Genomic DNA, 21,554 nt, shown 5'->3' with positions numbered 1-21,554 from the left:
AGAGAGGGAGAGGATGGATCGGAATCTGAGAACAATGGATTGGAATGTTACAACAATGGATCTGAATCTGAGAACAATGGATTGGAATGTTACAACAATGGATCGGAATCTGAGAACAATGGATCGGAGTTTAACCGATGGGCTTGGCTGGCTTTCTAATAATTCTGATTGGATGACATTATCATGGCGAGTTTATGGGCTACTTCTGGTTATTCAAGCAGGTTACTACCCCATCCTCGCTATTGTTGGTGTCCCTGGTAAGTCTCTGTTTCCAGCTATTAATTCAGTAAACCGTGTTTAGCTGCTTTAAAGGGATATTGGGGAGAGGGATTGGGGTGGGATGGAAAGCACAAGGTCCATGGTCCCACCATCTGCAGCTTGGACATGATTCCAGACAGCAGGATGAGGCGCAGCTGGGAGTTAAGAAGGGGTCAAGGCAGAAACATAACATCACCCTAAATGCTCGCGCTGACACTGGATGCTCCAGTCTCTGTCACAGCTGGTCCCATGATATGGAGAACCATCGCCTCACTCAGGCTGAGAGGAGGAATGTTCGCCTGCCCCATCGGTTTTCTCTCTCTCCCTTTGATTATGGAATCACCACTTTAATCACTCCATTATTGTTGGCTGCCTGGCCATCAAGCTCTGGAATTCCCTCCCTTCACCTCTCCACCTCTCAATCTCACCTTGCTCCCCGAAAGCCACTCCATAAAACTTACCACTTTGACCAAGCTTTTAGTCATTCCTCATATCTCCTTATGTGCCTCAGTGTCATATTTTGTTTTATATTGCTCCTGTGAAGTGTCTTGAGGGGGAAAGGAGGAAGTGGAGGATCATGATCAACATTTAGTTTATTAATTTTAGTGTCATTGCTTTTGCCATTTAATCCCTCCTGCCTTCACCACATCATAAAATTCCTTGTTTGTTCTTTCAGGTAGAATCATTGCAATAGATCCCTGGACACAGTGCTTCTGAAAATCTCAATTTCCTGAATCAATCTGATAGCTTTGTTCCAACCCTGAAGAATAATTTTCTTAATTATTCCCCTTCCTCACAGCTAACTCAGTGATGATTGTGATCCTGTCTAAGGGAAAATGTGGTCTCTCTAAATGTGTGACATGCTACCCGGTGGCCATGGCAGCAGCAGATCTACTGGTAATTATCATCGACCTGATATTGAGACATATTCCAATTGTTTATTGGGAACAGTTTCTTTTCCTGAAGTTCATGCCGATATGCAATATCCATGGCATCCTGCTTTATGCAGCCACTGACTGTTCTGTCTGGTTCACCGTCACTTTCACCTTTGATCGCTTCGTGGCCATTTGTGGCCAGAAGCTGAAAAGTAAATATTGCACCAGTAAAATGGCAGCTATGGTTCTGGGAACAGTGACTGTTCTGAGCTGTTTAAAGAATATTATCTGGTATTTTATCTACACAGGTCAGTATTCGCTCTTCAACTCCCCCTTCTTTTGTTACGTAACAGAGTCTGTTCGGTTTTCTACAGTCTGGGTATCAATTGAGTTCCTGCATCAGATTATAACCCCGTTTATCCCATTTGTTGTGATTTTGCTGCTCAATGTTTTCACTGTCAGACACATTTTAGTGAGCAGCAGAGCCCGCAAGAGACTCCGGGCTAACAGCAGTGGGGAGAGTCCCAGAGACCCAGAGATGGAGAGTCGAAGGAAATCCATCATATTACTGTTTGTTATCTCGGCAAATTTTATCCTGTTATGGACGACGTTAATGGTTTTTTCTGTGTGGTACTGGATGTGGTTGTTACGGTAAAGGTCTGTACAGTTTCATTCAGTTGTACGGGAAATAGGCTTCATGCTGCAGCTCCTGAGTTGCTGCACAAACACTTGTATTTATGCCGTGACCCAGACTAAGTTCAGAGAGCAGTTGAAGAATGTGCTGAAATATCCTTTAAATCTAATTGTTCATTTAATTCAATGATGAAAAGAACTGAATCACCGGGATTAAAATTGTACAGTTGAAGGGTCGTTGAGCTGAAATGTTTCACAGTATCACAATATCTTTACAGTGCAGAAGGAGGACATTCGGCCCATGGAGCCTGTACTGGCTATCTGAAAGAGCTTTCCACCTAGTCCCACTCCCCTGCCTTATCCCCGTCACCTTGCACATTCTCTCCTACACTGGGCAGAATTTAATGGGGCCATCGAGAGTGGAAATGTGGTGGGCGGAGTGACTTAATCTGGCAGGAACCGAAATCTCATCTTCCCGATGGCGGAAGGTGGTGACATCGTGGATTTGTCACTGGACTCGCATCCCCGCGTCCTAGGGTAATGCTCTGGGAACCCAGGTTCAAATCCCACCATGGCAGATGGTGAAATTTGAATTCAATAAAAATCTGGAACTAAAAGTCTGATGATGACAACAAAACCATTGTCGATTATTGTAAAAACCCATCTGGTTCACTAATGTCCTTCAGGGAAGAAAATCTGGTGTCCTTACCTGATCGCCCTACATGTGACTCCAGACCCACATCAACATGGCTGACTCTTAATGCCTTCTGAAAAGGGCAATTAGGGATGGGCAATAAATGCCGGCCCAGCCTGCGACACCCACATCCCATGAATGAATGAAAAAGAAGAGTTTAATGGGTTGAGTTGGCGACGTTTCAGTGGTGGGTCGGCATTCACAGTGTCCGATGACGGGAACTTCTTTTCCCTACTTGAGCATCCCATGAATACTCATTAAATTACAACTTTTCCACATTAAGTCCGACCATCAAGATTAAGTCAGCGGTGAACGGGAAACTTGTGCCACCTGATTTAGGGCTGGTTAAAGGTGGCATGCACCAGGTGAGCTGGTCCATTTGGACAAGTGGTGAGTGGTTCTCTTTGCTGAACTCTGAGGCAAATAGGAGGGGAACAGGAGAATGTTCACGGACATGGACTGTCAGTAGCAGCAAGAGCGGAGAGGGGGGTATTGCAGGTGGGGTCGGGGTATCAATGGGAGCAACAGAAAGACACTGGGGGTTTGGGCGTTGTGGGTAGGGGTGATGATTTGGGAGGGAAGCAAATGTCTGGCATACTGGGTTGAGACCATCCTGTCTGATGTCATTGCGTCCTGGGTGGCAGTTGTACCCCACAGGGAAGATCCACACTCAGAGAGGGCAGGTGCAGCTTGAGGGAGGGCAGGTGCAGCTTGAGGGAGGGCAGGTTAATGGTGTCTGAGGGTGGGTCGAGGGCTGCGCACTGCACAATGTGGCATTGCAGGGAGGAGAGGAATTGCCAGGTGAAGACATGAGGAGCTGCTCTATGACTCAGGTGAGGATGATGGTGAGTATTCTGAGGAAGAGGCCAGGAATGTTGCAGCACCTTTCCAAGATGTGAGGGCCATGGAGGGATGTGCCAGGAATGTCAGAGACAAATTGAGTTTGACTTGTGCAGGAATGAGGCACCGAACTGAGCCACACCCCATCACCTGTAAACCATTGCCACCTCAGAATAGTCACCCATCTCTGCCAGCCTCAACCCTCCCACCACCCGGAGCAACTCCCGCTGTTCCCGGACGGCCTGGAGGAGAACCTGCAGGGAGGCATCATTAAACCATGGAGCCACTCTTTGTCTCACCTTAGACATATGACTGAGCAGGTGTGGGAGTGAGGGGGTCCCAGGAGGTGATTGGATTGTGGGGGAGGGGAATGAGGGGGTCCCAGGAGCTGACTGGGCTGTGGGGGAGGGGAGTGAGGGGGTTTCCAAGGGGATTAAATGAAACTATGAGGGTTTGAATGGTGGGGGGTGGGGGGGAGAGTGTGACAGCCCCAAACGGGGGGTGAATTCTTCGCTTGAAGAAATAAAATTCCTTTTCTGAAATTTGTGCCCCCAGTTGAGCTGCTCCCGGCTGTGGAGCTGGCATGTTTGTCCCGGGATCTTTTATAACCTGCCCCATCCTGCAAATTAATCACCTGACAGTGTTCGGGCATTTCCTGCCCACCCCCACCGCCCGATCAGACGTGCCCACCGTGTGATCACACGTGCCCCACGTGCCCACCGTGTGATCACACCTGCCCCACGTGCCCACCGTGTGATCACACCTGCCCCACGTGCCCACCGTGTGATCACACCTGCCCCACGTGCCCACCGTGTGATCACACCTGCCCCACGTGCCCACCGCTGGCTCTTTACATTTTAATTGGTCTGGTGTCCACGCCGGCTCTCGACACGCAAACGGAATTGGCCTCACTCCCACTCCCACCAACGGGACCCAGGCTTCGCATATTAAATTCCGCCCAGTGTGTCTGACCGTCCGAGATCTGGAAAAGGTTTCCGTTTAGGACAAATGCAGCGAATCAAATATCCATCCCACCCCGAGAGAGGGAAAAACCAGAGAAAAGGACAGAAGGAGATCGAGACTCAGTTAAATAGAGAAAATGGAAATATTTCCCACCCTTAATGTCTCTCTATTCCAGTCCAATCTTCAGCGCTGGGGAAATAATTTCAGAGTAAATCAGGCAGCTCGAGAATCGAACCCAAATGGTGACACAAAGGAAAGGAGAAAAGTCCGGAATGAGCTCGGGACATTTCGATTTTCAGTCTAACCCCCTCCCAACTGAGCTCTGTAAGGGGCTATTCAACCAAGGGGTTTGGAAGTGGGTGAAGGGGCGGAGAGACGGTGGGAGTGAGAGGGACAGTGAGTTCGCCGTGGTCAATAGAAGGTCAGGAATGAAGGTCAGAGGAACAGAACAGGCTGGAAACATAGAAAAAGTGAGGAGCCGAGGCTGTGAGAAAGAGAGAGTAAAGGACAGGCTTGTTCAGTTGGTTGGGGTGTGGTGTTTATAATAACCGGGATCTGGGTTTGATCCTCTCCCAGCTCAGAGGGAATTGGACCAACATTCTGTCCGTACAATTATAGAATGATGCAAGGAAGCAGGAGGCCATTTGACATCTCACAGGCAATCTCCAACTTGGAATTCCTCAGCAGAGAGTTGAAGAAATGTTTGATCAAAATGAAATTCAACAACAGGATCAGACAGTCTCCCCTTGTTACCTCCCAATAGCACCTCGCTGTTAAAGACTGAACTTTATTTCAGTTCATCTGTACTTGATGTACAATGCGGATCAGTGGGATTCCTGACCCATCCCTCCCTTCACAATCCATTAGTGTTGAGAAAGCAATTGGGGAATGTTATACACATGTTGTGTTCTATCAGTTTTTATAAACACTTGAATGTATTTCATGCCATGCCCAACACTGTGGGGTTTCCCCTGGTGTGTGATTGAAACTCAGTCAAGCATTGATAATGGCCACAGCTGTCCAAACAATTGACTGTTCTCTGGGAAGTAAGGGGGCAGGTGGTTAAATTTTTCTCAGGGGTAGTTTTTCTTTCATGTGTGTAAACCAATGTTTTCTTTTATCAGCCAGAGCCATTAAAATCACAGTAGAAAAGATGACAGCGTAGGCTGACAGGACATTTTGTAACACGTTTCACTGGATTATGGTACTTTCTCCTCTGGAAAAACACCATGATGCATGTGAACAAATTCACAAGGCTGGTCAATGTTAGGCTCAACTTACCTTTAAAAGACAGATCCTTATGATGAATCACTACATCCAAAATACATCGAAATTACAATGCAGCATCTAATAGGGATATTTAAAAGTGTGAAAAGACTTTATACTTCCCTTTCAGAATGTTCCAGACTCCTCAGCAGGCTTTCCATTTTCTTCACGAACTCACAAACCTGATGTGTTTTTAATGTTTTTCCAAAACCCCCGCCCCCCCCTGAATGGAAATGGTGTGTGGGCGGAAATCCGATTCCACCCCCATTTTAAATGGGGAAACTGACCTCAGCCGGGGAGAGGGGGGGGTAGGGGTATTTTTCACACTCGGCGTTCTTGACCCACAAAAAAACCTGAGGAAAATGACATGGGCTCGGTGTGGAAGAATAAAATACATCTACAGGACAACTAAGGGTTAAACAGTTAAAACCATAGTGGAACACTACAGCACAGTTCCCTCTCTCGTGAGCACCATAGTGCAACACTATAGCACAGTTCCCTCTCTCGTTAGCACCATAGTGGAATACTACAGCACAGTTCCCTCTCTCGTGAGCACCATAGTGCAACACTATAGCACAGTTCCCTCTCTCGTTAGCACCATAGTGGAATACTACAGCACAGTTCCCTCTCTCGTGAGCACCATAGTGCAACACTATAGCACAGTTCCCTCTCTCGTTAGCACCATAGTGGAACACTATAGCACAGTTCCCTCTCTCGTTAGCACCATAGTGGAATACTACAGCACAGTTCCCTCTTTTGTTCTAGCAGGCACACCTGCAACTGCCAGCTAATTGAGCAGGAAAGGAGAAAAGGAGTATCTTAAACAAGCTTCCTAGAATCCTTGAGACAAGGCTAAGATGTCTGCCCCCAACACAAAGAGACAGGATCCAGCAATGATCATCTGTTCTCTAGAGTGTACACCCCCTAGCACTAAAGATAAGGTCAAGCATGGTTATCTATTCTCTGTCTCACTTTTTTATTACCAGATGGGCTTCCCCCAATATCCTGTATAGTCATAAATTAGAATAGACTAATTGTGTGTTGCATGCCAAAGACAATGATTCTCAATGTAATTAATTATTGAAGGTTAGACAGTCTTATCACCTTCAAGCTCTTTGATATGTACAACTTTTACTATAAATATGTGTGTACTGTGATGCTTCCTCAGAGTGCCGGCTAGCTCCGTTGTATGCTGCTGGGCTCTCCATGATATCATGATTCAATAAAGACTTCCAAGACAAACCTCCTGGGTCTGAGTGCTCGCTCCGTTTTCCGCGACACTCGGGAATACAGAGGAAAATCGGATTTCCTCTGAAAATAAGCGGTGTGGCCATTCACACACTGAAACATGTTTCCGAACCCAGAGAGAAATTCAGCCCAGATAGAGAAATAGAGAGAGAGAGATGGAGCTAAAGAGGGACAGAGACAGATTGAGAGAGACAGAGAGAGAGAGAGAGAGAGACATGGGGGCAAAGAGGGACAGAGACAGAAAGAGAGAGAGAGAGACATGGAGGGAAATGAGGGATAGAGACAGATTTAGAGGGAGAGAGACAGACATGGAGGCAAAGAGGGATAGAGAGAGAGGTTGTCAGGGACAGACAGATTTAGTGCTCTGTAGACAGATTCAAAGTAAAAGACAGAGAGAGAAAAGGATTTTGAGAAAGGAAGTGTGACAGTGGGTGTGAGACAGAGAGAGACAAAGAGAGAGAAAAACAGAAAGAGACAGAAACAGATCGAGGGAGCAAAAGGGAGACAGAGAGATGTGTGTCAGTAAATTGTTGAATTAATGATGTTGCCTTCTTCCTTCCCTTCCCAAACTCCGACTGACTGTCTGTTCTCTATAAATATCCGGAGTCTATATCGGACACGACCTCATGGATGACCTTTGGCCTCTCTGTGGGGGGTTGGGATTTTGAGTTGCAGAGTTTACCAAAGTGTCCGTGTCTGTTCCAGGGGGAGCTTTGGACCCGACTGGCAGGACACTGATCTCTCCTGTGAGGGGTTCACACCGCAGCGCTGGCAAGGACACTCTGCTGGGCAGCTCAGGAATTGCTTTCCTTTTTTTTTGGAAAAATATATTTCATTCATAAAATATCTGGAAGAACATTACAAAACATTTCTAAATTGTCCTCACAAAAAGTACAATTAAATTCAACTTTTACACATGGATCACGAGTTGCTTCAATACGATCAATGAATATTACAACCATTTCAATCTGGTCATTACAGACAATCAGACAATGGGATTGGAATTATCAACATCCAAATGACTTTGACAGTCTGCTCGGGGAACCATCCCACAGGATCCACCCTCTCCTTTTCCCTCAGGGCCTCTAAGACGTTACGTGCTGACCACTGCCTGGTGGATTGTGGTCAAAGCTGTTTCTCTGCATAAATTTTTCCACCAGGGACAGGTGGTACGGCACGGTCCAACTACTTGGAGCGTTCCGCGGCAGCGTGGCCAGACCCATCCTTCACAACACCGGGGACAGGTAGAACCTCAGCACGTAGTGACACTCGGTGTTTGCGTACTGAGGGTCTACGCACAGCTTGATGCAGCCGCACACAAAGGTGGCCATCAGTATGAGGGCGATGTTGGGCACGTTTTTTCCTCATTTCTCTAGAGGCTGGTACATCGTGTCCCTGCAGACACGATCCATTTTCGACCTCCAGATAAAGCTAAAGATGGCTCAAGTGATCGCCACCACGCAGGAGTGTGGAATGGGCCAGACCTGTGCCACGTACAGCAACAGCGAGAGTGCCTCACACCTGATGACCAGGTTCTTACCCACAATGGAGAGGGAGCGTCGCTCCCACATGCCCAGTTTCCTTTTCACCATAGACGCTCGCTCCTTCCAGTTTCTAACACATGACCCGGTCCCTCCGAACCATATCTCCAGCACCTTCAGGCCGTCAGCCCTGACGGTGAAGGGGCAAAGGATCGGTCAGCCCAGTTCCCGAAGAACACAGCTCGCTCTTCCCACGATTTACCTTGACTCCCGAGGCCAGTTCGAACTGGTCGCAGATGTGGATCAGTCTGTGCACCGACAGCGGATCTGAGCAGAAGACGGCGACATTGTCCATGTACAGGGAGGCTTTGACCTGAGTGCCTCCACTGCCTGGGATTATCACTCCTCTTATGCCCGGATCCTTCCTGATGGACTCAGCAAAGGATTCTATGCAACACACGAAAAGAACAGGCGAGAGAGGACAGCCCTGCCTGACTCCAGATTTAATAGGAAAGCTATCTGAGTCCCACCCATTGAATGAGACTGCACTACTGTTGTTAGTGTAGAGCAGTTGGATCCAATTGCGAATTCCATCACTTCAGGGAGTTTTACTCTTCTCGAAGGACTAAAGGGCCTTAGCCAGTTCGTCAGGAGTTAGCGGTTTGTCCAGGCTCTCCCGCGTACTGTCGTCTAAGACCTCCGTGATAGAGGACAGGAAGGACTGGGAGGCCATGCTGTCTGTGGGCTTCACGTCATACAATCCGGCATAAAAGGATTTGCTGATCCTCAAAATGTCCAACTGCGATGACTTTACTGAGCCGTCTTCTTCCTTCAGGCTGCTGATCACAGAGCTCTCTCTGTGTACCTTTTGGAAAAAGAAACCTGAGCACGTCTCATCCTGCTCCACGGAGCGGACTCTGGAACGGAAGATGATCTTGGAGGCCTCCGAGGCAAAGAGCGAGGCTTGCTGGCTCTTCACCTCTTGGAGTTCCTCCTTGACATCGACCCCCATCGACTGCAGCCGGAGCAGATTCTGCATCTTTTTCTGGAGTCGGGACATTTCCCTCTGTTCTTTTCAAGCTTTCTGGGTGCCTTTGAGGATGAAAAACCTCTTGATGTTTCCCTTGATGGCTTCCCACCAGTGTGTCAGGGACTCAAAGAGGGGTTTCACGGTTCTCCAACCTTTGTAATCCCTCTTGAGCTCCTCAATGTTCTCTGGGGTCAGCAGTTGCACATTTAGCTTCCATGCCCCCCTGCCCACCCTCTGGTCTTCCTCTAAGTGATAGTCAGCCAGTAGGAGGCAGTGGCTAGAGAAGAACACCGGCTTGAGGTTGGTGGATCTGACGCGAACGCACGGGACACAAACAGGAAGTCTATCCTGGAATGAATGGACCCGTCTGGCTGCGACCAGGCGTATCTACGCTGCGATCCGTCTGCAGGGTTGCTGAAGACGTCGTGCAGCTTGGCATCCTTTACTGTTTCCATCAGGGATCTGGACGTAGCGTCCAATCTGCTGTCGGCCCTGCCGGATCGTCCAGCCGCATCGATGATGCAGTTGAAGTCGCCGCCCAGAATGACCGGCCTGGAGGTCACCAGCAGCAGTGGGAGCTGATGAAAAACCTCCAGCCACTCGGCCTTTTGTGCCGGGGCGTACACGTTAATTAACCGGAGTGGAGCATTCTTGTACATTACATCTGCTACGAGGAGGCGCCCGCCCACCACCTCCTTAACCTCGGAGACGGTGAAGTTGCCTCCCTGCAGCAGAATACCCAGGCCGGAGGAATGAGAGTCGTTTCCTCCTGACCAGATTGATGGCCCATGGGACCACCATCGTGACCATTGCCTGTAGGAGCTGAGGTGCGGTATCGCACACTCCCGCAGAAACAACAGTTCAGCTTTGACCTTGGCAAGGTAGTCCAAGGTCGCAACACATCGCGTAGTAGATTTAATGCTATGCACATTTATGCATACAATCTTTACACTCATTTTAAAGCATTTAGTCTCTTACCAAACCTGTTGCCTCTGAGAATCCCAGACCTTTGGTCTGCTCCTGCATACCCATAGTGTTCACAAATTGCCTCACTTTGGATGGGCTGAGGAAACTGTCCTGAACCTCCCCATTGGAGATGTTCTGCTCAGGTGGCATCTGGGTGTTCTTGCAAGGGACGAGATTTGAATTGTGTCTGTTGCAGAAGTCTCACCAATCCTCTCCCCCTCTGGGGCGTTGCTGCTCCCGGCTTCCTGGAGCTGGGGTGCGCTGAGCGCTTCACTGCTCCCAGATTCCTGGGGCTGGGGTGCGCTGGCCTCTTCGGGTTGTGGGCAAAGTTGGGGTGCGCTGGTCTCCTCAATGTCTCCAGTGTTCTGGAGCTCGGGTGTCTCGGCTTCCAAATCCCTCGAGCTTTGCCGCTTCTTCTGTAGGTGCCGCCCTTGCCTTTCTTTATCCAAAGAGCAGCTGCCCTTGTCATCTGCGTCGGTTGGGAGACGCCTCTTCCCACTTGTCTGGGAAGTGGCTTGGTCCCTTCTTAGCCCCTGCTTCCTTTTGGCTCTCTTCACCAGCTGCCCTCCCCCTGCTGATTTTCCGCTGCTTCCTCCTCCATTGATTCGCTCTCCTGAGGAGTGGGAGGTTCAGGGGTCAGTGCTGTTGATTGGCTGTCTGCTGCCTCAATCTTTTCCTCCACCTTGTCTCTCTCTGTGTCCTCCTTTTTTCTATTGTTCTCATTGGAGGCCTTGGTGTTTGGAGTGTTGCAAGTGTCCTTGGTAGTAGTGACACGAACCATTTCCTCTGCTTCCCCCTCGTTGGCTTTGGCTGCCTGTGCATAAGTGAGGCAGCGTTTGGGGCAGGTCCTGTAGAGGTGACCTGCCTCGTCACACAGGTTGCAGCACTTAGTCTGTTTGCAGTCCTTTGTCTGGTGCCCTTCCTGTTTGCAGTTCTTACAGACGGCGGCGCTGCAGTTGGCCGCCACATGACCAGACTTGCCGCATGAGCGACAAAGTTTGGGCTTCCCAGCGTAGACAAGGTAGCCACGGCTTCCCCCGATAGCGAAGCTGGAAGGAGGGTGGAAGATGGCTCCCTGACCATCGGTCCTGGGGGTGACCTTAACCTGGCGTTTGCTGGTCCAAATCCCAAAGGCGTCTCTAACCTCGGTGCAGGTCCCAACCTTGTCGACGTACCTGGCGAGGAAGGTGAACACGTCAGCGACAGCGACGTGGGGGTTGGAGAGATGCACCGTCACCACACGGTCCCGTTGCAACGGCAGAGCAAAGAGCGGCTCCACCGTCAGGATCTTCATCTCCGGCTGGTCTCTCTTCTCCTCAAACACCTTCAGGAACTTGACGCAGGCAGCAACATTCCTGAAGGTCACGTCGAAATATCCAGCCATGGGGAAGTCCTGCAGGGAGTAGATCTCCTCCGTTTCAAATCCACACGACTCCAAAAGGATTTGCTCAAAGAAGAAGGCCTGATCCATGGGTGCACCTCCTTCGCTGTCTGTCACCGCCACCCTAACGCTGTTACCTACCCCCTGGTTTGGGGCGTGACTGGTTGTAGCCATCACCTCTTTAAATTCCCAATGTTCGGCACTGAATCCCCTTCAAAGGAGGAAAAACAGCCACAGAGGAGCCTCCAACACCAAAGAGCAAAAAGGCCAGAGCCTTTGCTGAAACCACCTTGTAAAAGAAATGATACCCACAAAAACAACCCTTACACACATGCAGAAGCAACCGTGATCATGGTCTCTCCCCTGCCAGGTAAGTATGCGATTGCTTTCCCTGATTTGGATTGTCCCGGTGCCTTTGTGACTTTGATAAGCTGGACTGAGGGTTGTTTCTGCCCCATGTTGTATTCTCTCCCCTTAGGGTTGTCCTGTGTTTCTCGTGTGGCTCAGACAGTCTAACTATCCAGATTGCCTTGTCCAGGGTTAGATCATCTTTAGTTTGTTGGAGGTCAGAGTGGATCATCTGCAACACCCACCACGATTCTGTCTCTGATGAGTTCAGACTCCCAGTCTCCATATTCACACCCGTCTGCCATCCTGTCGAGATCATTGATGGAATAATCGACAGGCTCCCCAGGCTGTCCCACTCTCTTGTTGAATTTAGCTCTCTGCAATTTTTTTTGGATTGCAAGTGGAAATAAACATAAAGGGATTTTAAAACCTCATCAAATTTGGCAAATAACTCATTAATATTCTGTCTGAAGATGATGTCATCTACAATTGGCCCTGTAGACTAAAGAAGTGTGTTACTTGCTCTTCCTCTGACTTTTTATTTAAACCAGAAGCGATGCTGCAGCTTAAAAAAGATTTCTCCAAATACCCTCATTCTGTGACTGGCCTGGGCCTTGGGTTAGTCCAAGTGGAGTTGGAAGTGTTGAATTGTGATCCATGTTAAAGATGTTTAAAGTGTGGGTACAGCTTTAAGAACTTACAGGCTTCCAAGATGGCATCACCGTTCACTGTCATACAAAGGGTTTCCCACGCTTGCTGGGTTTGGTGGGCTATGCAACATGGTGGCAGCGTGCTTCTCAAAGGAAAATTTTTAACAATGGCTGCGTGGGTCAGCTGTTTGCGGACTTATTTTGTTCAGTGATTTACTGTTACGCGTCGTGAGGTGTTCAAATTCAATGCAGGCTTGCTGCTTTCCGAATCGGACAGTCGCCGCGTTCCCGAGAGGCTGAGTAATTTAATTTGCGCGGGCAAAACCAGTGGGCGGAAATCAGCGGGCACACGGGGGAGTCAGAGCAGCGCCCGCCAAAAATTAAAGGGCCAATTGACCCCGATTTTACGTTATCCGTGCAATTTTTCACTCATCGCAAGGGCAAAACCAGTGGGCGGAAATCACATTTTTATCATTTCCTCATCCACGGGCAGGATAAAAGGCCCCTGGAGCAGCAGCACTTTCTCTGTCATTGCCAGTCCTTTGCTGTGTGAGTCCAGAGTTTCCCCAGAGTTTCTTGGCATCTCGTTTGATTGTCAAGCCCACATTTCAGCATCGCAGGTCCTCATCTTCCCTGGAAGGTCCCCCTGAGTATTGCAGCACAGTTGCTCCTTCATTTTAAAGCCACTGCTCCTCTGCATCCCATCTAATGGGGACAGTGTATTCCACCGGTGGAACCACCCCTGAAGGGGAAGAGAGGGGCAGGAGGGAGCGGAGGCCAGGTGGGCATGGGCTCAGTTGGTGTAGGGCCAGCAGGGAGGCCAAGGTAGGAGGGCACGATGAAGACATCACTGCTCAGTGGCTAGAGTCTTCAGGCAGCGACCCAACTGCATCCTGGCAGCCTTCAGGGAGCTGCCTCTTCCGTTTTCGAATAGTCCGCCGGGTCCCCATTGGACCTGGTGCCTGACGAGTTCCCGCCCTCACACACAGAAAAAGCATCCGGCGATCCCGTTTTACACTGCGAGGGCCTTAATTGGCCACCAAGCGTAAGAGTGGGTTTTATATCCGGGAGCTGGATTTACATCCGCTTCGGCTATGCTGACTTCAGGCGCATCCCAAGAGTAAAATTCAGGTCTTAGTCTTTCCGCGTTTTAGTTAAGTTGAGGGTTTTTGATCCTGAGCTGCCACCTTGTTGGGATGGTGTTGGTCACACAATCTGTCTGTTCAAGAAATCTTCATAATCTTCTGAATATTAACAGCAAGTCTTTATTAACTACTTGTAATGATACACATATACGCAGTAAAGGGTACAGGCAAGGAGCTAACTCCATGTCCAGGTCTTAATACATCTCTTTTCAACACCACACTGACCCTAGGTCTGGGTCATGTGCCTTCCTACATCATTGTGTGGGTGGTACTGGGCTCAGTCCCACTTTAACCCTGTATGTGCCAAACCCTTCTACTACAGGAAGGAGTGATTAAACAACAGAATGGATGATGGTGTGAAGGGATTACCCATTTCAAACAGAGATGAGGGGGAATTTCTTCTCTCAGAGGATTGTGAATCTTTGGAATTCTCTACCCCAGAGAGCAGTGGAGACTGGCTCATTGAATATACTCGAGGCTGAGTTAGACTGAATCTCAAATGACAAGAGCATTAAGGGTTGTTGGGAACAGGATAGTAAGTGGAGTTGAGACCAGGATCTGATGAGTTATGATCTAATTGAATGACAGAGAAGCCTCGAGGGACTGGGTGCTCCTATTTCTTCTGTTAAATTGAGCAGCAAGATGACAAGTAACACCTGAAAAACACAACTACCAGGAGTGGGGTTCGAACCCACGCAGACACATGTCCATTGGATCTTAAGTCCAACGCCTTAACCACTCGGCCATCCTGGTATATGGGGAACATTGAATCAAATGAAATTGAATGTGATTAGGATGCCATCTGACTTTGTACAATTTCTCATTCTGACTGCTCGTCCTTCCGAAGCTAATGAATTGGAACAGACTGTGAACTGGAAAACAATCTATAAACACTGCAGTGTATTTAACTCCTTGTCCAACACTGTGAGACAGCTTTCAGTGTTTATAAAGAGTATAATTTATTGAGTGGTCTCTTGGATCAAACAGGGTAACAGAAGGGGGTTTGTGTACAGAGGATTTGGGGGTGAGCTCTGATTCCGAACCCTTTCTGGATTGTAAGGAATAAAGAATGAATGAGAGCGAGAGATGCAATGTGGGAGAAGGGATGATGGAAGAATTTGTCCATGAACCTGATTAAAAGTTGCTCAAGCATAAGATAATATTAAGATATCATGAGCGGAACATTAACATAATCTGAGCTCCAAGATCTGGTTGGGTCCCATTCCCCTGAAGTGAGGAACAAGCCGGTGGGGAAATTCCCCCGGAATTCTATTCCCTGTAAGAAGATTAGCTCACGGTGAGGTGGAAATAACTCCATTGGGACTGTGTCAGATTGAAGAACCATTGTTCACTCCCTGGTTTTGAGCGTTTTAATTTGGTTTCATCTCCATTTAAATTAGAGAGAATCCAAGGAGAGACTTTCCACTCCTGACCCCGTGTCTCTCAGACTAATGGGAGTGAAACCACATCTGACACCGAGCCTGAACAGGGAGGCCTGCTCTCCCCGTGTTTAAAGGGAATGAATCTGATCTTAACCTTGTCTTAATGTAACGTTGACTGTCTGGAAATGTCTGGTTGAGAATGTTTTCCTCTTATATTAATGGAGAGGATGAGCAGAAATGGGAGGCTGTTCAACCGAGAGGTTTGGAAGTGGGTGAAGGGGCGGAGAAACGGTGGGAGTGAGAGGGACAGTGAGTCGGCTGTGGTCAATAGAACGTCAGGAATGAAGGTCAGAGGAACAGAACAGGTTGGAAAGACAGAAAAAGTGAGGAGCAGAGGCTGTGAGAAAGAGTGAGTAAAGGACAGGCTTGTTCAGTTGGTTGGGGTGTGGTGTTTATAATAGCCGGGATCTGGGTTTGATCCTCTCCCAGCTCAAAGCGAATTGGACCAACATTCTGTCTGTACAATTATAGAATGATGCAAGGAAGCAGGAGGCCATTTGGCCCATCGTGTCTGTGCTGCCTTTTTGGTGAAACTCTACAATCAGTCCTAATTCCTGCTTTTACCCTAAAACCCCGGACATTTTTCTATTCCAGTGTTGATCCAAATCTCTTTTGAAAGTTACTATTGAATCTGCTTCCAGAAGCTGATCAGACAGAACATTCCAGATCACAGGAACTCACTGTGTAAAAAATGTTTCCTCATGTCACCTCTGCTTCTGTTGTCAATCACCTTAAATTTGTGTCCTCTGGTTATCAACCCGTCTGCCGTCAGAAACAGTTTCTCCCTATTGACCCGATCAAAACAGTTCAGGATTTTGAACGCCTCTGTCAAATTGCCTCTTCTCTGCTCCAAGGAGAACAACCCCAGCTTCTCCAGTCTCCCCACAAAACTGAAGTCCCTCACCCCTGGTATCATTCCAGTAAATCTCTTCTGTTCATTTCCTCCCTCTCGTCAATAATTGGGATGAAATGTTTTAGAGCAAAAGCACAAATGAAATAAAGAGTGAGAGAGAATTAAATGTTGATGAAAATGGGCATCAATGTTTGGAAAGAGCGAACGATTGAAGTTGAATTATTGATCAGTGAGGGGAATATATCACACTTTGAGGTTTCAGTGGGTGGATTTACTGATCAAGCTAGGAATTGAGGGGAAGCTGGTTCATGGTCTGTGGAACAAACTCCTCTCCGTGGGGCAGAGCCAACAGCTGTCTCTATCCAATAACAGGCAGGGAAGAGCCAGTGCCTCAGGATTGGCTCGGTCAGTCTGGAGGGTATTAGAGTTTGAATCTTCGGGTTGTGGATTCTTTCTGTAAGTTGGTTGCTTGTTGTGTTCAGTTTTTAGCTTGTTTTCACAGGCGATCTCCAGATCTCACAGAATCACAGCGCAGAAGAGGCCCTTTGGCCCATCGAGTCTGCACCGACACGTGAAAAACACCTGACCTACCTACCTAATCCCATTTACCAGCACATGTTATGACATGCCAAGTGTTTGTCCATGTACTTTTTAAAGTATGTGAGGCAACCCGCCTCCAACACCCTCCCAGGCAGTGCATTCCAGACTGTCACCACCCTCTGGGTAATACAATTTTTCCTCACATCCCCCCTAAACCTCCTGCCCCTCACCTTGAACTTATGCCCCCTTGTGACTGACATTTCAAAAAGGGGAACAGCTGCTCCCTATCCACCCTGTCCATGCCCCTCATAATCTTATACACCTCGATCAGGTCGCCCCTCAGTCTTCTCTGCTCCAACGAAAACAATACTTGTCTATCCAACCTTTCTTCATAGCTTAACTGTTTCATTCCAGGCACCATCCTGGTGAATCTCCTCAGTACCTCCTCCAGTGCAATCACATCCTTCCTATAATGTGGCGATCAGAACTGCACACAGTACTCCAGCTGTGGCCTCACCAAGGTTCTATACAACTCCAACATGACCTCCCTACTTTTGTAATCTATGCCTCGATTGATAAAGGCAAGTGTCCCATATGCCTTGTTCACTACCCCACTAACATGTCCCTCTGCCTTCAGAGATCTATGGACACACATGCCAAGGCCCCTTTGTTCCTCAGAACTTTCTAGTGTCAGGCCATTCACTGAAAACTTCCTTGTCAAATTACTCCTTCCAAAGTGTATCACCTCACACTTTTCAGAGTTTAATTCCATCTGCTACTTATCTGCCCATTTGACCATCCCGCCTATATCTCCCTGTAGCCCAAGACACTCAACCTCACTGTTAACCAACGGCCAATCTTTGTCATCCACAAACTTACTAATTCTACCCCCCCCCCCGACATAGTCATCTATATCGTTTATATAAATGACAAATAATAGGGTGAGCACAGATCCCTGTGGTATGCCACTGGATACTGGCTTCCAGTCACTGAAGCATTCTCTTGTCATCACCCTCTGCCTCCTACAAATAAGCCAATGTTGAATCCACCTTATCAAATTACCCTGTATCCCATGTGAATTTGCCTTCTTTATAAGCCTCCCATGTGGGACCTTGTCAAAGGCTTTGCTGAAATCCACATAAACTACATCAACGGCACTACCCTCATCTACACACCTGGTCACCTCCTCAAAAAATTCAATCAAATTTGTTAGACATGACCTTCCTCTGACAAAGCCATGCTGACTATCCCTGATCAAACCTTGCCTCACCAAGTGGAGATAGATACTCTCCTTCAGAACTTTCTCCAATAGCTTGACGTGAGACTCACTGGCATGTAGTTCCCTGGCTTATCTCTACAACCCTTCTTAAATAGCGGAACTACATTAGCTGTTCTCCAGTCCTCTGGCACCATCCCCGTGGCCAGAGAGGAATTAAAAATTTGGGTCAGAGACCCTACAATCTCCTTCCTTGCCTCCCTCAGCAGTCTGAGACACAAATCATCTGGACCTGGAGGTTTGTCCACTTTTAAGCCTACCAACACCTCCAATACCTTGTCACTCCCATATCAATTTGCTTAAGAACCTCGCAGTCTCTCTCCCCGAGTTCAATACCTTCATCCTCATTCTCTTGGGTGAAGACGGATGTGAAGTATTCATTCAACACTCTAGCAATGTCCTCTGGCTCCACCCATAGAATGCGCTCTTGGTCACTTATGGGCCCTACTCATTCCCAGGTTATCCTCTTCCCATTGATATGCTTATAGAATATCTTGGGATTTTTTCCGGATAGTCGGAGTCCGGATGTACCCCAGAAGATGCACCATGGGACATTATCGGAAGTGCCAACGCACTGACTCCACGGGAACTGCCAGGGAAGTTTGAACATCTGATGGGCAATTCACCTGCTCCCTGGGACCCTCCGCAAAAGTCTCCAACTTCAGACAGTTCCCATGTACTTACCTGAATAGATACCCAGGAAATGTTAGACCGATGAAAACCTAGTCTAACTCCTGGGTAACTGCACAGCTGACTGACCAATCACTCACAATGTCCTCCCACCTGACTGCCTCGTGACCCCCAACTACCCCCTGACCCCTGACTCCCCATTGACCTCCCGACACCCCCAACTCGACCTGACTAGCTGCTCCACCCGACTCCCCCAGCGCACCCCATTCCCCCGACTCAACCTGACTAGCCTTTGCCACCAGGACAGAGTTTGATGTTGGGAATGTTCCGGCAATAATAGTTTCCAGAAATAAATTCTCTTTCCTGTCAATTCTGATTTTCACACTCGGTTTTAATCTCATACACTTTTATATTGGAACAATCTTTCAGAAATGTGCTGTGTCCATTTTTTGTGTAACAGCTCTGTCACCCAGTGTGAGAAATAAAACACAAACCGTCCAGTGTGGGGCTCAAACCCACACCCAGCTCCGTCTGTGTGTCCGCTCAGTTCAGTTAGATCGAGCGCAGTGTAATAACACCAAGGTTACAGGGCTTTCACACAAGATAGAGAGGGAGTTAAAAAGGGAGCTGGGGTGGCCATTTCTGTTAGAGAAGCAATTCCATCTGTGAGAAGGATTGAAAGATTAGATGGATCATCAACTGAGGCCAGATTGATTGATTTTAGGATCAAAAAAGAGGCAGTCACACTGCTGGGAATGTACTATAGACCCCCAAACAGTCAGAGGAAGGTAAGAGAGAAAATATGGAGGCAAATCTCTGAGCAGTGCAAAAACAGTAGTGCAGTAATTGTAGGGGTTTTTTTTAACTACCCCAATATTAACTGGGATAGTTTAAGTGTGAGAGGAATGGAGGGAACAGAATTCTCTTGAAGCATTCAGGAGAACTTTTTTGGCCAGTATGTAGCAAGTCCAAGAAGAGAGGGCAAAGTTCTGGACTTAGTTTTAAAAATTGAATCAGGTGGAAGGAGTCACAGTGGGGAGCATTTTTGTAGTAGTGATCATAGTTCAGTTAATTTTAACATCATTGTGGAAAAGGACAGTGATAGAACAGGAGTTAAACTTCTAAATTGGGGCACGGCCAATTTTATAAGCTGAGGAGTGATTTAGCAAAAGTGGATGGAAATAGTTACTTGAAGGTAAATCAGTGTCAGGGCAGTGAGAGGCAACCAACGAGGAGATTCAAGGGGTTCAGAGTAAACATGTTCCCACAAAGAAATGGGTGGGAGAGACAAATCTAGAGCCCTCTGGATATCAAGGAGCTTTCAAGGAAAGATAAGGCAGAAAAGGAAAGCTTATGTCAGACACTGAGAACTGAATATTACAGAAAGCTGAGAGAAGTAGGGAAAGCGGACGGGTGAAATCAAAAAGGAAGTTAGGAAAGTAAAGAGAGGGCATGAAAGAATATTGGCAAGCAAAATCAACACAAAGATGATTGATCAATACATTTAGAGTAAGAGGATAATGAAGGAAAGAGTGGAGCTCATAAAACACCGAAAAGGTAACCTGTGTGTGGAGGCGGAGGATGTGGGTATGGGTCTGAATGAATACTTTGCATCTGTCTTAACAAAAGAGGGGGAGGAGGCAGACATTGTAGTTCAGGAGGAGGAGTGTGAAGTATTGGATGTGATAAACGTAGGGAGAGAGGAAGTATCAAGGGGATTAGCATCGCCAGAAGTGGATAAATCACCAGGGCTGGATGAAATGTACCCCAGGAGGTGTCCGCTCCAGTCAACGAAGATCTGACTACGCTAATCCCATTTTCCAGCGCTTGGCACATAGTCCTGGAGGCTATGGCAACACAAGTGAATATCTAAATACTTCTTAAATGTTACGAGAGTTTCTGACTCAACCATCCTTTCAGGCAGTGAGTTCTAGACTCCCACCACTCTCTGGGTGAAAAAATGTTTCCTCAACACCCCTCTCAGCCTTCTACCTCTTCCCTTAAATCGATGTCCCCTGCTTATTGACCCATCTACTAATGGAAAACATGCCCTCCTATCCACCCTATCTATGCTCCTCATAATCTTATACACCTCTATCAGGTCCCCTCTCAACCTTCATTGCTCCAAGGAAAACAACCCCAGCCTATCCAATCTTTCCTCATGGCTCAGACCCTCCAGCCCAGGCAGCATCCTGGTAAATCTCCTCTGCAACATCTCCAGCGCATTCACATCCTTCCTATAATGTGGTGACCAGAACTGCACATAGTACTCCAGTTGTGGCCTAACCAGCGTTTTATACAGTTCCAGCATAACCTCCCTGCTCTTGTATTTTATGCTTCGGCTAATAAAGGCAAGTGTCCCACATGCCTTCTTAATCATCTTATCTAGCTGCCCTGCTACCTTCAGGGATCTTTGGATATGCTGACCAAGGTCCCTCTGATATTCAGTGCTTTTCAGGGTCCTACCATTCATAGTGTATTCCCTTGCCTTGTTAGCCATCCCCAAGTGCATTACCTCACACTTTTCCGGGTTGAATTCCATTTGCCACTGCTCGACCCACCTGACCAGTCCATTGATATCCTCCTGCAGTTTACGGCTATCCTCCTCACTATTTACCACTCTACCAATTTTCCTCTTATCTGCAAACTTCTCGATCATACCCCCTACATTTAAATCTATATCATTTATGTACACCACAAACAGCAAGGGCCCCAGCACCGAGCTCTGCGGAACCCCACTAGAAATAGACTTCCAGTCACAGAAACATCCCTCTACCATCACCCTCTGCTTCCTGCCTCTCAGCCAATTTTGGATCCAACATGCCACTTTGCCTTGGATCCCATGGGCTCTTACTTTCATGCCCAGTCTGCCATGAGGGACTTTATCAAAAGCCTTACTAAAGTCAAACGCATTACCCTCATCAACACTCCTGGTTACCTCCTCAAATAATACGATCAAATTTTTCAAACACGATCTTCCCTTAACAAACCCATGCTGACTGTCCCCGATTAATCCTTGTCTCTCCAAGGCCAGA

The 21,554-nt window shown here is 47.8% G+C and overlaps 1 protein-coding gene and 1 non-coding gene across 2 annotated transcripts in view; one reads left to right on the top strand and one right to left on the bottom strand.

Annotated features, from left to right (window-relative positions):
- The window catches only part of LOC144668737 (zona pellucida sperm-binding protein 3-like), a 66,696-nt gene that overhangs the window by 24,456 nt on the left and 20,686 nt on the right, over nt 1-21,554 (top strand). The gene's annotated exons all lie outside the window — the stretch shown is intronic.
- On the bottom strand, nt 14,449-14,531 carry trnal-uaa (transfer RNA leucine (anticodon UAA)). The gene has a single exon. It is a non-coding gene; the product is annotated as a tRNA-Leu (tRNA).

Source organism: Cetorhinus maximus, chromosome 28 (assembly GCF_964194155.1).
Source record: "Cetorhinus maximus chromosome 28, sCetMax3.hap1.1, whole genome shotgun sequence".
Classification (NCBI taxonomy): Eukaryota; Metazoa; Chordata; class Chondrichthyes; order Lamniformes; family Cetorhinidae; genus Cetorhinus; species Cetorhinus maximus.
This window is presented reverse-complemented; position numbering and strand designations above follow the sequence as displayed.